The sequence below is a fragment of the Nelumbo lutea genome, chromosome 4 (assembly GCF_056320005.1).
Source record: "Nelumbo lutea isolate HS-2025 chromosome 4, American lotus-T2T, whole genome shotgun sequence".
Classification (NCBI taxonomy): domain Eukaryota; kingdom Viridiplantae; phylum Streptophyta; class Magnoliopsida; order Proteales; family Nelumbonaceae; genus Nelumbo; species Nelumbo lutea.
In genome coordinates, this window is record NC_142687.1 from 52,497,459 (window position 1) to 52,511,579 (window position 14,121).

Genomic DNA, 14,121 nt, shown 5'->3' on the forward strand with positions numbered 1-14,121 from the left:
TCACTATCTTGCTCCCCTCCATTAATTCTTTCAGACTTGAAAAAATGGTGTATGCAACTTTCCTCCCTTGGTAACCGTGCACAAGCTCCCAGGTGAGCGGAGTTATTCCTTTCTAGATCTGCCGCATCCCCGGATAAATGTAGTAATATCGCGGGGCCCATAATGCACGACGAATGCCAAAAGCCCGGTTTTGCACCGTTCCCATTCAGTAATGACGGTCGTTCCGAAAATGGTCCGAGTATCCGGCACGTTGTTTCCAGTTGTCTCGCCGAAACGACATATGGAATTTGCAAATAGTATATCAAAAATAAAATATTAATAAAATTGGGGTGCAACACGAGGACTTCCCAGGAGGTCACCCATCCTAGTACTACTCTCGCCCAAGCACGCTTAACTTCGGAGTTCTGATGGGATCCGGTGCATTAGTGCTGGTATGATCGCACCCGTTTGCTTCTAGTTCGTTTTAATCTTTATGCACTCATTATCTTGCTCCCCTCCGTTAATTCTTTCAGATTTGAAAAAACGGTATATGCAACTTTCCTCCCTTGGTTACTGTGCACAAGCTCCCAGGTGAGCGGAGTTATTCCTTTCTAGATCTGCCGCATCCCCGGATAAATGTAGTAATATCGCGGGGCCCACAATGCACGACGAATGCCAAAAGCCCGGTTTTGCACCGTTCCCATTCAGTAATGACGGTCGTTCCGCAAATGGTCCGAGTATCCGGCACGTTGTTTCCAGTTGTCTCGCCGAAACGACATATGGAATTTGCAAATAGTATATCAAAAATAAAATATTAATAAAATTGGGGTGCAACACGAGGACTTCCCAGGAGGTCACCCATCCTAGTACTACTCTCGCCCAAGCACGCTTAACTTCGGAGTTCTGATGGGATCCGGTGCATTAGTGCTGGTATGATCGCACCCGTTTGCTTCTTGTTCGCTTTAATCTTTATGCACTCATTATCTTGCTCCCCTCCGTTAATTCTTTCAGATTTGAAAAAACGGTGTATGCAACTTTCCTCCCTTGGTGACCGTGCACAAGCTCCCAGGTGAGCGGAGTTATTCCTTTCTAGATCTGCCGCATCCCCGGATAAATGTAGTAATATCGCGGGGCCCACAATGCACGACGAATGCCAAAAGCCCGGTTTTGCACCGTTCCCATTCAGTAATGACGGTCGTTCCGCAAATGGTCCGAGTATCCGGCACGTTGTTTCCAGTTGTCTCGCCGAAACGACATATGGAATTTGCAAATAGTATATCAAAAATAAAATATTAATAAAATTGGGGTGCAACACGAGGACTTCCCAGGAGGTCACCCATCCTAGTACTACTCTCGCCCAAGCACGCTTAACTTCGGAGTTCTGATGGGATCCGGTGCATTAGTGCTGGTATGATCGCACCCGTTTGCTTCTTGTTCGTTTTAATCTTTATGCACTCATTATCTTGCTCCCCTCCGTTAATTCTTTCAGATTTGAAAAAACGGTATATGCAACTTTCCTCCCTTGGTTACCGTGCACAAGCTCCCAGGTGAGCGGAGTTATTCCTTTCTAGATCTGCCGCATCCCCGGATAAATGTAGTAATATCGCGGGGCCCACAATGCACGACGAATGCCAAAAGCACGGTTTTGCACCGTTCCCATTCAGTAATGACGGTCGTTCCGCAAATGGTCCGAGTATCCGGCACGTTGTTTCCAGTTGTCTCGCCGAAACGACATATGGAATTTGCAAATAGTATATCAAAAATAAAATATTAATAAAATTGGGGTGCAACACGAGGACTTCCCAGGAGGTCACCCATCCTAGTACTACTCTCGCCCAAGCACGCTTAACTTCAGAGTTCTGATGGGATACGGTGCATTAGTGCTGGTATGATAGCACCCGTTTGCTTCTTGTTCGCTTTAATCTTTATGCACTCATTATCTTGCTCCCCTCCGTTAATTCTTTCAGATTTGAAAAAACGGTGTATAAAACTTTCCTCCCTTGGTTACCGTGCACAAGCTCCCAGGTGAGCGGAGTTATTCCTTTCTAGATCTGCCGCATCCCCGGATAAATGTAGTAATATCGCGGGGCCCACAATGCACGACGAATGCCAAAAGCCCGGTTTTGCACCGTTCCCATTCAGTAATGACGGTCGTTCCGCAAATGGTCCGAGTATCCGACACGTTGTTTCCAGTTGTCTCGCCGAAACGACATATGGAATTTGCAAATAGTATATCAAAAATAAAATATTAATAAAATTGGGGTGCAACACGAGGACTTCCCAGGAGGTCACCCATCCTAGTACTACTCTCGCCCAAGCACGCTTAACTTCGGAGTTCTGATGGGATCCGGTGCATTAGTGCTGGTATGATCGCACCCGTTTGCTTCTTGTTCGTTTTAATCATTATGCACTCATTATCTTGCTCCCCTCCGTTAATTCTTTCAGATTTGAAAAAACGGTATATGCAACTTTCCTCCCTTGGTTACCGTGCACAAGCTCCCAGGTGAGCGGAGTTATTCCTTTCTAGATCTGCCGCATCCCCGGATAAATGTAGTAATATCACGGGGCCCACAATGCACGACGAATGCCAAAAGCCCGGTTTTGCACCATTCCCATTCAGTAATGACGGTCGTTCCGCAAATGGTCCGAGTATCCGGCACGTTGTTTCCAGTTGTCTCGCCGAAACGACATATGGAATTTGCAAATAGTATATCAAAAATAAAATATTAATAAAATTGGGGTGCAACACGAGGACTTCCCAGGAGGTCACCCATCCTAGTACTACTCTCGCCCAAGCACGCTTAATTTCGGAGTTCTGATGGGATCCGGTGCATTAGTGCTGGTATGATCGCACCCGTTTTCTTCTTGTTCGCTTTAATCTTTATGCACTCACTATCTTGCTCCCCTCCATTAATTCTTTCAGACTTGAAAAAATGGTGTATGCAACTTTCCTCCCTTGGTAACCGTGCACAAGCTCCCAGGTGAGCGGAGTTATTCCTTTCTAGATCTGCCGCATCCCCGGATAAATGTAGTAATATCGCGGGGCCCATAATGCACGACGAATGCCAAAAGCCCGGTTTTGCACCGTTCCCATTCAGTAATGACGGTCGTTCCGAAAATGGTCCGAGTATCCGGCACGTTGTTTCCAGTTGTCTCGCCGAAACGACATATGGAATTTGCAAATAGTATATCAAAAATAAAATATTAATAAAATTGGGGTGCAACACGAGGACTTCCCAGGAGGTCACCCATCCTAGTACTACTCTCGCCCAAGCACGCTTAACTTCGGAGTTCTGATGGGATCCGGTGCATTAGTGCTGGTATGATCGCACCCGTTTGCTTCTAGTTCGTTTTAATCTTTATGCACTCATTATCTTGCTCCCCTCCGTTAATTCTTTCAGATTTGAAAAAACGGTATATGCAACTTTCCTCCCTTGGTTACTGTGCACAAGCTCCCAGGTGAGCGGAGTTATTCCTTTCTAGATCTGCCGCATCCCCGGATAAATGTAGTAATATCGCGGGGCCCACAATGCACGACGAATGCCAAAAGCCCGGTTTTGCACCGTTCCCATTCAGTAATGACGGTCGTTCCGCAAATGGTCCGAGTATCCGGCACGTTGTTTCCAGTTGTCTCGCCGAAACGACATATGGAATTTGCAAATAGTATATCAAAAATAAAATATTAATAAAATTGGGGTGCAACACGAGGACTTCCCAGGAGGTCACCCATCCTAGTACTACTCTCGCCCAAGCACGCTTAACTTCGGAGTTCTGATGGGATCCGGTGCATTAGTGCTGGTATGATCGCACCCGTTTGCTTCTTGTTCGCTTTAATCTTTATGCACTCATTATCTTGCTCCCCTCCGTTAATTCTTTCAGATTTGAAAAAACGGTGTATGCAACTTTCCTCCCTTGGTGACCGTGCACAAGCTCCCAGGTGAGCGGAGTTATTCCTTTCTAGATCTGCCGCATCCCCGGATAAATGTAGTAATATCGCGGGGCCCACAATGCACGACGAATGCCAAAAGCCCGGTTTTGCACCGTTCCCATTCAGTAATGACGGTCGTTCCGCAAATGGTCCGAGTATCCGGCACGTTGTTTCCAGTTGTCTCGCCGAAACGACATATGGAATTTGCAAATAGTATATCAAAAATAAAATATTAATAAAATTGGGGTGCAACACGAGGACTTCCCAGGAGGTCACCCATCCTAGTACTAGTCTCGCCCAAGCACGCTTAACTTCGGAGTTCTGATGGGATCCGGTGCATTAGTGCTGGTATGATCGCACCCGTTTGCTTCTTGTTCGTTTTAATCTTTATGCACTCATTATCTTGCTCCCCTCCGTTAATTCTTTCAGATTTGAAAAAACGGTATATGCAACTTTCCTCCCTTGGTTACCGTGCACAAGCTCCCAGGTGAGCGGAGTTATTCCTTTCTAGATCTGCCGCATCCCCGGATAAATGTAGTAATATCGCGGGGCCCACAATGCACGACGAATGCCAAAAGCACGGTTTTGCACCGTTCCCATTCAGTAATGACGGTCGTTCCGCAAATGGTCCGAGTATCCGGCACGTTGTTTCCAGTTGTCTCGCCGAAACGACATATGGAATTTGCAAATAGTATATCAAAAATAAAATATTAATAAAATTGGGGTGCAACACGAGGACTTCCCAGGAGGTCACCCATCCTAGTACTACTCTCGCCCAAGCACGCTTAACTTCAGAGTTCTGATGGGATACGGTGCATTAGTGCTGGTATGATAGCACCCGTTTGCTTCTTGTTCGCTTTAATCTTTATGCACTCATTATCTTGCTCCCCTCCGTTAATTCTTTCAGATTTGAAAAAACGGTGTATAAAACTTTCCTCCCTTGGTTACCGTGCACAAGCTCCCAGGTGAGCGGAGTTATTCCTTTCTAGATCTGCCGCATCCCCGGATAAATGTAGTAATATCGCGGGGCCCACAATGCACGACGAATGCCAAAAGCCCGGTTTTGCACCGTTCCCATTCAGTAATGACGGTCGTTCCGCAAATGGTCCGAGTATCCGGCACGTTGTTTCCAGTTGTCTCGCCGAAACGACATATGGAATTTGCAAATAGTATATCAAAAATAAAATATTAATAAAATTGGGGTGCAACACGAGGAGTTCCCAGGAGGTCACCCATCCTAATACTACTCTCGCCCAAGCACGCTTAACTTCGGAGTTCTGATGGGATACGGTGCATTAGTGCTGGTATGATAGCACCCGTTTGCTTCTTGTTCGCTTTAATCTTTATGCACTCATTATCTTAATCCCCTCCGTTAATTCTTTCAGATTTGAAAAAACGGTGTATAAAACTTTCCTCCCTTGGTTACCGTGCACAAGCTCCCAGGTGAGCGGAGTTATTCCTTTCTAGATCTGCCGCATCCCCGGATAAATGTAGTAATATCGCGGGGCCCACAATGCACGACGAATGCCAAAAGCCCGGTTTTGCACCGTTCCCATTCAGTAATGACGGTCGTTCCGCAAATGGTCCGAGTATCCGGCACGTTGTTTCCAGTTGTCTCGCCGAAACGACATATGGAATTTGCAAATAGTATATCAAAAATAAAATATTAATAAAATTGGGGTGCAACACGAGGACTTCCCAGGAGGTCACCCATCCTAGTACTACTCTCGCCCAAGCACGCTTAACTTCGGAGTTCTGATGGGATCCGGTGCATTAGTGCTGGTATGATCGCACCCGTTTGCTTCTAGTTCGTTTTAATCTTTATGCACTCATTATCTTGCTCCCCTCCGTTAATTCTTTCAGATTTGAAAAAACGGTATATGCAACTTTCCTCCCTTGGTTACCGTGCACAAGCTCCCAGGTGAGCGGAGTTATTCCTTTCTAGATCTGCCGCATCCCCGGATAAATGTAGTAATATCGCGGGGCCCACAATGCACGACGAATGCCAAAAGCCCGGTTTTGCACCGTTCCCATTCAGTAATGACGGTCGTTCCGCAAATGGTCCGAGTATCCGGCACGTTGTTTCCAGTTGTCTCGCCGAAACGACATATGGAATTTGCAAATAGTATATCAAAAATAAAATATTAATAAAATTGGGGTGCAACACGAGGACTTCCTAGGAGGTCACCCATCCTAGTACTACTCTCGCCCAAGCACGCTTAACTTCGGAGTTCTGATGGGATCCGGTGCATTACTGCTGGTATGATCGCACCCGTTTGCTTCTTGTTCGCTTTAATCTTTATGCACTCATTATCTTGCTCCCCTCCGTTAATTCTTTCAGATTTGAAAAAACGGTGTATGCAACTTTCCTCCCTTGGTGACCGTGCACAAGCTCCCAGGTGAGCGGAGTTATTCCTTTCTAGATCTGCCGCATCCCCGGATAAATGTAGTAATATCGCGGGGCCCACAATGCACGACGAATGCCAAAAGCCCGGTTTTGCACCGTTCCCATTCAGTAATGACGGTCGTTCCGCAAATGGTCCGAGTATCCGGCACGTTGTTTCCAGTTGTCTCGCCGAAACGACATATGGAATTTGCAAATAGTATATCAAAAATAAAATATTAATAAAATTGGGGTGCAACACGAGGACTTCCCAGGAGGTCACCCATCCTAGTACTACTCTCGCCCAAGCACGCTTAACTTCGGAGTTCTGATGGGATCCGGTGCATTAGTGCTGGTATGATCGCACCCGTTTGTTTCTTGTTCGTTTTAATCTTTATGCACTCATTATCTTGCTCCCCTCCGTTAATTCTTTCAGATTTGAAAAAACGGTATATGCAACTTTCCTCCCTTGGTTACCGTGCACAAGCTCCCAGGTGAGCGGAGTTATTCCTTTCTAGATTTGCCGCATCCCCGGATAAATGTAGTAATATCGCGGGGCCCACAATGCACGACGAATGCCAAAAGCCCGGTTTTGCACCGTTCCCATTCAGTAATGACGGTCGTTCCGCAAATGGTCCGAGTATCCGGCACGTTGTTTCCAGTTGTCTCGCCGAAACGACATATGGAATTTGCAAATAGTATATCAAAAATAAAATATTAATAAAATTGGGGTGCAACACGAGGAGTTCCCAGGAGGTCACCCATCCTAATACTACTCTCGCCCAAGCACGCTTAACTTCGGAGTTCTGATGGGATACGGTGCATTAGTGCTGGTATGATAGCACCCGTTTGCTTCTTGTTCGCTTTAATCTTTATGCACTCATTATCTTAATCCCCTCCGTTAATTCTTTCAGATTTGAAAAAACGGTGTATAAAACTTTCCTCCCTTGGTTACCGTGCACAAGCTCCCAGGTGAGCGGAGTTATTCCTTTCTAGATCTGCCGCATCCCCGGATAAATGTAGTAATATCGCGGGGCCCACAATGCACGACGAATGCCAAAAGCCCGGTTTTGCACCGTTCCCATTCAGTAATGACGGTCGTTCCGCAAATGGTCCGAGTATCCGGCACGTTGTTTCCAGTTGTCTCGCCGAAACGACATATGGAATTTGCAAATAGTATATCAAAAATAAAATATTAATAAAATTGGGGTGCAACACGAGGACTTCCCAGGAAGTCACCCATCCTAGTACTACTCTCGCCCAAGCACGCTTAACTTCGGAGTTCTGATGGGATCCGGTGCATTAGTGCTGGTATGATCGCACCCGTTTGCTTCTAGTTCGTTTTAATCTTTATGCACTCATTATCTTGCTCCCCTCCGTTAATTCTTTCAGATTTGAAAAAACGGTATATGCAACTTTCCTCCCTTGGTTACTGTGCACAAGCTCCCAGGTGAGCGGAGTTATTCCTTTCTAGATCTGCCGCATCCCCGGATAAATGTAGTAATATCGCGGGGCCCACAATGCACGACGAATGCCAAAAGCCCGGTTTTGCACCGTTCCCATTCAGTAATGACGGTCGTTCCGCAAATGGTCCGAGTATCCGGCACGTTGTTTCCAGTTGTCTCGCCGAAACGACATATGGAATTTGCAAATAGTATATCAAAAATAAAATATTAATAAAATTGGGGTGCAACACGAGGACTTCCCAGGAGGTCACCCATCCTAGTACTACTCTCGCCCAAGCACGCTTAACTTCGGAGTTCTGATGGGATCCGGTGCATTAGTGCTGGTATGATCGCACCCGTTTGCTTCTTGTTCGCTTCAATCTTTATGCACTCATTATCTTGCTCCCCTCCGTTAATTCTTTCAGATTTGAAAAAACGGTGTATGCAACTTTCCTCCCTTGGTGACCGTGCACAAGCTCCCAGGTGAGCGGAGTTATTCCTTTCTAGATCTGCCGCATCCCCGGATAAATGTAATAATATCGCGGGGCCCACAATGCACGACGAATGCCAAAAGCCCGGTTTTGCACCGTTCCCATTCAGTAATGACGGTCGTTCCGCAAATGGTCCGAGTATCCGGCACGTTGTTTCCAGTTGTCTCGCCGAAACGACATATGGAATTTGCAAATAGTATATCAAAAATAAAATATTAATAAAATTGGGGTGCAACACGAGGACTTCCCAGGAGGTCACCCATCCTAGTACTACTCTCGCCCAAGCACGCTTAACTTCGGAGTTCTGATGGGATCCGGTGCATTAGTGCTGGTATGATCGCACCCGTTTGCTTCTTGTTCGTTTTAATCTTTATGCACTCATTATCTTGCTCCCCTCCGTTAATTCTTTCAGATTTGAAAAAACGGTATATGCAACTTTCCTCCCTTGGTTACCGTGCACAAGCTCCCAGGTGAGCGGAGTTATTCCTTTCTAGATCTGCCGCATCCCCGGATAAATGTAGTAATATCGCGGGGCCCACAATGCACGACGAATGCCAAAAGCACGGTTTTGCACCGTTCCCATTCAGTAATGACGGTCGTTCCGCAAATGGTCCGAGTATCCGGCACGTTGTTTCCAGTTGTCTCGCCGAAACGACATATGGAATTTGCAAATAGTATATCAAAAATAAAATATTAATAAAATTGGGGTGCAACACGAGGACTTCCCAGGAGGTCACCCATCCTAGTACTACTCTCGCCCAAGCACGCTTAACTTCAGAGTTCTGATGGGATACGGTGCATTAGTGCTGGTATGATAGCACCCGTTTGCTTCTTGTTCGCTTTAATCTTTATGCACTCATTATCTTGCTCCCCTCCGTTAATTCTTTCAGATTTGAAAAAACGGTGTATAAAACTTTCCTCCCTTGGTTACCGTGCACAAGCTCCCAGGTGAGCGGAGTTATTCCTTTCTAGATCTGCCGCATCCCCGGATAAATGTAGTAATATCGCGGGGCCCACAATGCACGACGAATGCCAAAAGCCCGGTTTTGCACCGTTCCCATTCAGTAATGACGGTCGTTCCGCAAATGGTCCGAGTATCCGGCACGTTGTTTCCAGTTGTCTCGCCGAAACGACATATGGAATTTGCAAATAGTATATCAAAAATAAAATATTAATAAAATTGGGGTGCAACACGAGGAGTTCCCAGGAGGTCACCCATCCTAATACTACTCTCGCCCAAGCACGCTTAACTTCGGAGTTCTGATGGGATACGGTGCATTAGTGCTGGTATGATAGCACCCGTTTGCTTCTTGTTCGCTTTAATCTTTATGCACTCATTATCTTAATCCCCTCCGTTAATTCTTTCAGATTTGAAAAAACGGTGTATAAAACTTTCCTCCCTTGGTTACCGTGCACAAGCTCCCAGGTGAGCGGAGTTATTCCTTTCTAGATCTGCCGCATCCCCGGATAAATGTAGTAATATCGCGGGGCCCACAATGCACGACGAATGCCAAAAGCCCGGTTTTGCACCGTTCCCATTCAGTAATGACGGTCGTTCCGCAAATGGTCCGAGTATCCGGCACATTGTTTCCAGTTGTCTCGCCGAAACGACATATGGAATTTGCAAATAGTATATCAAAAATAAAATATTAATAAAATTGGGGTGCAACACGAGGACTTCCCAGGAGGTCACCCATCCTAGTACTACTCTCGCCCAAGCACGCTTAACTTCGGAGTTCTGATGGGATCCGGTGCATTAGTGCTGGTATGATCGCACCCGTTTGCTTCTAGTTCGTTTTAATCTTTATGCACTCATTATCTTGCTCCCCTCCGTTAATTCTTTCAGATTTGAAAAAACGGTATATGCAATTTTCCTCCCTTGGTTACCGTGCACAAGCTCCCAGGTGAGCGGAGTTATTCCTTTCTAGATCTGCCGCATCCCCGGATAAATGTAGTAATATCGCGGGGCCCACAATGCACGACGAATGCCAAAAGCCCGGTTTTGCACCGTTCCCATTCAGTAATGACGGTCGTTCCGCAAATGGTCCGAGTATCCGGCACGTTGTTTCCAGTTGTCTCGCCGAAACGACATATGGAATTTGCAAATAGTATATCAAAAATAAAATATTAATAAAATTGGGGTGCAACACGAGGACTTCCTAGGAGGTCACCCATCCTAGTACTACTCTCGCCCAAGCACGCTTAACTTCGGAGTTCTGATGGGATCCGGTGCATTACTGCTGGTATGATCGCACCCGTTTGCTTCTTGTTCGCTTTAATCTTTATGCACTCATTATCTTGCTCCCCTCCGTTAATTCTTTCAGATTTGAAAAAACGGTGTATGCAACTTTCCTCCCTTGGTGACCGTGCACAAGCTCCCAGGTGAGCGGAGTTATTCCTTTCTAGATCTGCCGCATCCCCGGATAAATGTAGTAATATCGCGGGGCCCACAATGCACGACGAATGCCAAAAGCCCGGTTTTGCACCGTTCCCATTCAGTAATGACGGTCGTTCCGCAAATGGTCCGAGTATCCGGCACGTTGTTTCCAGTTGTCTCGCCGAAACGACATATGGAATTTGCAAATAGTATATCAAAAATAAAATATTAATAAAATTGGGGTGCAACACGAGGACTTCCCAGGAGGTCACCCATCCTAGTACTACTCTCGCCCAAGCACGCTTAACTTCGGAGTTCTGATGGGATCCGGTGCATTAGTGCTGGTATGATCGCACCCGTTTGTTTCTTGTTCGTTTTAATCTTTATGCACTCATTATCTTGCTCCCCTCCGTTAATTCTTTCAGATTTGAAAAAACGGTATATGCAACTTTCCTCCCTTGGTTACCGTGCACAAGCTCCCAGGTGAGCGGAGTTATTCCTTTCTAGATTTGCCGCATCCCCGGATAAATGTAGTAATATCGCGGGGCCCACAATGCACGACGAATGCCAAAAGCACGGTTTTGCACCGTTCCCATTCAGTAATGACGGTCGTTCCGCAAATGGTCCGAGTATCCGGCACGTTGTTTCCAGTTGTCTCGCCGAAACGACATATGGAATTTGCAAATAGTATATCAAAAATAAAATATTAATAAAATTGGGGTGCAACACGAGGACTTCCCAGGAGGTCACCCATCCTAGTACTACTCTCGCCCAAGCACGCTTAACTTCGGAGTTCTGATGGGATACGGTGCATTAGTGCTGGTATGATAGCACCCGTTTGCTTCTTGTTCGCTTTAATCTTTATGCCCTCATTATCTTGCTCCCCTCCGTTAATTCTTTCAGATTTGAAAAAACGGTGTATAAAACTTTCCTCCCTTGGTTACCGTGCACAAGCTCCCAGGTGAGCGGAGTTATTCCTTTCTAGATCTGCCGCATCCCCGGATAAATGTAGTAATATCGCGGGGCCCACAATGCACGACGAATACCAAAAGCCCGGTTTTGCACCGTTCCCATTCAGTAATGACGGTCGTTCCGCAAATGGTCCGAGTATCCGGCACGTTGTTTCCAGTTGTCTCGCCGAAACGACATATGGAATTTGCAAATAGTATATCAAAAATAAAATATTAATAAAATTGGGGTGCAACACGAGGAGTTCCCAGGAGGTCACCCATCCTAATACTACTCTCGCCCAAGCACGCTTAACTTCGGAGTTCTGATGGGATACGGTGCATTAGTGCTGGTATGATAGCACCCGTTTGCTTCTTGTTCGCTTTAATCTTTATGCACTCATTATCTTAATCCCCTCCGTTAATTCTTTCAGATTTGAAAAAACGGTGTATAAAACTTTCCTCCCTTGGTTACCGTGCACAAGCTCCCAGGTGAGCGGAGTTATTCCTTTCTAGATCTGCCGCATCCCCGGATAAATGTAGTAATATCGCGGGGCCCACAATGCACGACGAATGCCAAAAGCCCGGTTTTGCACCGTTCCCATTCAGTAATGACGGTCGTTCCGCAAATGGTCCGAGTATCCGGCACGTTGTTTCCAGTTGTCTCGCCGAAACGACATATGGAATTTGCAAATAGTATATCAAAAATAAAATATTAATAAAATTGGGGTGCAACACGAGGACTTCCCAGGAGGTCACCCATCCTAGTACTACTCTCGCCCAAGCACGCTTAACTTCGGAGTTCTGATGGGATCCGGTGCATTAGTGCTGGTATGATCGCACCCGTTTGCTTCTTGTTCGTTTTAATCTTTATGCACTCATTATCTTGCTCCCCTCCGTTAATTCTTTCAGATTTGAAAAAACGGTATATGCAACTTTCCTCCCTTGGTTACCGTGCACAAGCTCCCAGGTGAGCGGAGTTATTCCTTTCTAGATCTGCCGCATCCCCGGATAAATGTAGTAATATCGCGGGGCCCACAATGCACGACGAATGCCAAAAGCCCGGTTTTGCACCGTTCCCATTCAGTAATGACAGTCGTTCCGCAAATGGTCCGAGTATCCGGCACGTTGTTTCCTGTTGTCTCGCCGAAACGACATATGGAATTTGCAAATAGTATATCAAAAATAAAATATTAATAAAATTGGGGTGCAACACGAGGACTTCCCAGGAGGTCACCCATCCTATTACTACTCTCGCCCAAGCACGCTTAACTTCGGAGTTCTGATGGGATCCGGTGCATTAGTGCTGGTATGATCGCACCTATTTGCTTCTTGTTCGCCTTAATCTTTATGCACTCATTATCTTGCTCCCCTCCGTTAATTCTTTCAGATTTGAAAAAACGGTGTATACAACTTTCCTCCCTTGGTGACCGTGCACAAGCTCCCAGGTGAGCGGAGTTATTCCTTTCTAGATCTGCCGCATCCCCGGATAAATGTAGTAATATCGCGGGGCCCACAATGCACGACGAATGCCAAAAGCCCGGTTTTGCACCGTTCCCATTCAGTAATGACGGTCGTTCCGCAAATGGTCCGAGTATCCGGCACGTTGTTTCCAGTTGTCTCGCCGAAACGACATATGGAATTTGCAAATAGTATATCAAAAATAAAATATTAATAAAATTGGGGTGCAACACGAGGACTTCCCAGGAGGTCACCCATCCTAGTACTACTCTCGCCCAAGCACGCTTAACTTCGGAGTTCTGATGGGATCCGGTGCATTAGTGCTGGTATGATCGCACCCGTTTGCTTCTTGTTCGTTTTAATCTTTATGCACTCATTATCTTGCTCCCCTCCGTTAATTCTTTCAGATTTGAAAAAACGGTATATGCAACTTTCCTCCCTTGGTTACCGTGCACAAGCTCCCAGGTGAGCGGAGTTATTCCTTTCTAGATCTGCCGCATCCCCGGATAAATGTAGTAATATCACGGGGCCCACAATGCACGATGAATGCCAAAAGCCCGGTTTTGCACCATTCCCATTCAGTAATGACGGTCGTTCCGCAAATGGTCCGAGTATCCGGCACGTTGTTTCCAGTTGTCTCGCCGAAACGACATATGGAATTTGCAAATAGTATATCAAAAATAAAATATTAATAAAATTGGGGTGCAACACGAGGACTTCCCAGGAGGTCACCCATCCTAGTACTACTCTCGCCCAAGCACGCTTAATTTCGGAGTTCTGATGGGATCCGGTGCATTAGTGCTGGTATGATCGCACCCGTTTTCTTCTTGTTCGCTTTAATCTTTATGCACTCACTATCTTGCTCCCCTCCATTAATTCTTTCAGACTTGAAAAAACGGTGTATGCAACTTTCCTCCCTTGGTAACCGTGCACAAGCTCCCAGGTGAGCGGAGTTATTCCTTTCTAGATCTGCCGCATCCCCGGATAAATGTAGTAATATCGCGGGGCCCACAATGCACGACGAATGCCAAAAGCCCGGTTTTGCACCGTTCCCATTCAGTAATGACGGTCGTTCCGAAAATGGTCCGAGTATCCGGCACGTTGTTTCCA

General features: G+C 46.2%; 29 non-coding genes across 29 annotated transcripts; all 29 read right to left on the minus strand.

Annotated features, from left to right (window-relative positions):
* Positions 1–326: 326 nt before the first annotated feature.
* On the minus strand, positions 327–445 carry LOC148859142 (5S ribosomal RNA). Its single transcript, XR_016098102.1, has one exon. It is a non-coding gene; the product is annotated as a 5S ribosomal RNA (ribosomal RNA).
* A 359-nt stretch (positions 446–804) lies between these two features.
* On the minus strand, positions 805–923 carry LOC148859143 (5S ribosomal RNA). The gene has a single exon (XR_016098113.1). It is a non-coding gene; the product is annotated as a 5S ribosomal RNA (ribosomal RNA).
* A 359-nt stretch (positions 924–1,282) lies between these two features.
* LOC148859144 (5S ribosomal RNA) lies at positions 1,283–1,401 on the minus strand. The gene has a single exon (XR_016098124.1). It is a non-coding gene; the product is annotated as a 5S ribosomal RNA (ribosomal RNA).
* A 359-nt stretch (positions 1,402–1,760) lies between these two features.
* LOC148859145 (5S ribosomal RNA) lies at positions 1,761–1,879 on the minus strand. Its single transcript, XR_016097974.1, has one exon. It is a non-coding gene; the product is annotated as a 5S ribosomal RNA (ribosomal RNA).
* Positions 1,880–2,238: 359 nt separating this feature from the next.
* On the minus strand, positions 2,239–2,357 carry LOC148859146 (5S ribosomal RNA). The gene has a single exon (XR_016098135.1). It is a non-coding gene; the product is annotated as a 5S ribosomal RNA (ribosomal RNA).
* Positions 2,358–2,716: 359 nt separating this feature from the next.
* On the minus strand, positions 2,717–2,835 carry LOC148859147 (5S ribosomal RNA). The gene has a single exon (XR_016096353.1). It is a non-coding gene; the product is annotated as a 5S ribosomal RNA (ribosomal RNA).
* Positions 2,836–3,194: 359 nt separating this feature from the next.
* LOC148859148 (5S ribosomal RNA) lies at positions 3,195–3,313 on the minus strand. The gene has a single exon (XR_016098146.1). It is a non-coding gene; the product is annotated as a 5S ribosomal RNA (ribosomal RNA).
* Positions 3,314–3,672: 359 nt separating this feature from the next.
* Positions 3,673–3,791, minus strand: LOC148859149 (5S ribosomal RNA). The gene has a single exon (XR_016098157.1). It is a non-coding gene; the product is annotated as a 5S ribosomal RNA (ribosomal RNA).
* A 359-nt stretch (positions 3,792–4,150) lies between these two features.
* LOC148859150 (5S ribosomal RNA) lies at positions 4,151–4,269 on the minus strand. Its single transcript, XR_016095728.1, has one exon. It is a non-coding gene; the product is annotated as a 5S ribosomal RNA (ribosomal RNA).
* A 359-nt stretch (positions 4,270–4,628) lies between these two features.
* LOC148859151 (5S ribosomal RNA) lies at positions 4,629–4,747 on the minus strand. The gene has a single exon (XR_016097975.1). It is a non-coding gene; the product is annotated as a 5S ribosomal RNA (ribosomal RNA).
* Positions 4,748–5,106: 359 nt separating this feature from the next.
* LOC148859152 (5S ribosomal RNA) lies at positions 5,107–5,225 on the minus strand. The gene has a single exon (XR_016098010.1). It is a non-coding gene; the product is annotated as a 5S ribosomal RNA (ribosomal RNA).
* Positions 5,226–5,584: 359 nt separating this feature from the next.
* Positions 5,585–5,703, minus strand: LOC148859153 (5S ribosomal RNA). The gene has a single exon (XR_016098169.1). It is a non-coding gene; the product is annotated as a 5S ribosomal RNA (ribosomal RNA).
* A 359-nt stretch (positions 5,704–6,062) lies between these two features.
* LOC148859154 (5S ribosomal RNA) lies at positions 6,063–6,181 on the minus strand. Its single transcript, XR_016096798.1, has one exon. It is a non-coding gene; the product is annotated as a 5S ribosomal RNA (ribosomal RNA).
* A 359-nt stretch (positions 6,182–6,540) lies between these two features.
* Positions 6,541–6,659, minus strand: LOC148859155 (5S ribosomal RNA). Its single transcript, XR_016098181.1, has one exon. It is a non-coding gene; the product is annotated as a 5S ribosomal RNA (ribosomal RNA).
* Positions 6,660–7,018: 359 nt separating this feature from the next.
* LOC148859156 (5S ribosomal RNA) lies at positions 7,019–7,137 on the minus strand. The gene has a single exon (XR_016098011.1). It is a non-coding gene; the product is annotated as a 5S ribosomal RNA (ribosomal RNA).
* A 359-nt stretch (positions 7,138–7,496) lies between these two features.
* Positions 7,497–7,615, minus strand: LOC148859157 (5S ribosomal RNA). The gene has a single exon (XR_016095912.1). It is a non-coding gene; the product is annotated as a 5S ribosomal RNA (ribosomal RNA).
* Positions 7,616–7,974: 359 nt separating this feature from the next.
* LOC148859158 (5S ribosomal RNA) lies at positions 7,975–8,093 on the minus strand. Its single transcript, XR_016098192.1, has one exon. It is a non-coding gene; the product is annotated as a 5S ribosomal RNA (ribosomal RNA).
* Positions 8,094–8,452: 359 nt separating this feature from the next.
* On the minus strand, positions 8,453–8,571 carry LOC148859159 (5S ribosomal RNA). Its single transcript, XR_016098203.1, has one exon. It is a non-coding gene; the product is annotated as a 5S ribosomal RNA (ribosomal RNA).
* A 359-nt stretch (positions 8,572–8,930) lies between these two features.
* LOC148859160 (5S ribosomal RNA) lies at positions 8,931–9,049 on the minus strand. Its single transcript, XR_016097976.1, has one exon. It is a non-coding gene; the product is annotated as a 5S ribosomal RNA (ribosomal RNA).
* Positions 9,050–9,408: 359 nt separating this feature from the next.
* On the minus strand, positions 9,409–9,527 carry LOC148859161 (5S ribosomal RNA). Its single transcript, XR_016098012.1, has one exon. It is a non-coding gene; the product is annotated as a 5S ribosomal RNA (ribosomal RNA).
* Positions 9,528–9,886: 359 nt separating this feature from the next.
* On the minus strand, positions 9,887–10,005 carry LOC148859162 (5S ribosomal RNA). The gene has a single exon (XR_016098214.1). It is a non-coding gene; the product is annotated as a 5S ribosomal RNA (ribosomal RNA).
* Positions 10,006–10,364: 359 nt separating this feature from the next.
* On the minus strand, positions 10,365–10,483 carry LOC148859163 (5S ribosomal RNA). Its single transcript, XR_016096799.1, has one exon. It is a non-coding gene; the product is annotated as a 5S ribosomal RNA (ribosomal RNA).
* A 359-nt stretch (positions 10,484–10,842) lies between these two features.
* On the minus strand, positions 10,843–10,961 carry LOC148859164 (5S ribosomal RNA). Its single transcript, XR_016098226.1, has one exon. It is a non-coding gene; the product is annotated as a 5S ribosomal RNA (ribosomal RNA).
* A 359-nt stretch (positions 10,962–11,320) lies between these two features.
* Positions 11,321–11,439, minus strand: LOC148859165 (5S ribosomal RNA). The gene has a single exon (XR_016097553.1). It is a non-coding gene; the product is annotated as a 5S ribosomal RNA (ribosomal RNA).
* A 359-nt stretch (positions 11,440–11,798) lies between these two features.
* LOC148859166 (5S ribosomal RNA) lies at positions 11,799–11,917 on the minus strand. Its single transcript, XR_016098014.1, has one exon. It is a non-coding gene; the product is annotated as a 5S ribosomal RNA (ribosomal RNA).
* A 359-nt stretch (positions 11,918–12,276) lies between these two features.
* LOC148859167 (5S ribosomal RNA) lies at positions 12,277–12,395 on the minus strand. The gene has a single exon (XR_016098237.1). It is a non-coding gene; the product is annotated as a 5S ribosomal RNA (ribosomal RNA).
* A 359-nt stretch (positions 12,396–12,754) lies between these two features.
* Positions 12,755–12,873, minus strand: LOC148859168 (5S ribosomal RNA). The gene has a single exon (XR_016097019.1). It is a non-coding gene; the product is annotated as a 5S ribosomal RNA (ribosomal RNA).
* Positions 12,874–13,232: 359 nt separating this feature from the next.
* LOC148859169 (5S ribosomal RNA) lies at positions 13,233–13,351 on the minus strand. The gene has a single exon (XR_016098248.1). It is a non-coding gene; the product is annotated as a 5S ribosomal RNA (ribosomal RNA).
* A 359-nt stretch (positions 13,352–13,710) lies between these two features.
* Positions 13,711–13,829, minus strand: LOC148859170 (5S ribosomal RNA). The gene has a single exon (XR_016096354.1). It is a non-coding gene; the product is annotated as a 5S ribosomal RNA (ribosomal RNA).
* Positions 13,830–14,121: the final 292 nt, after the last annotated feature.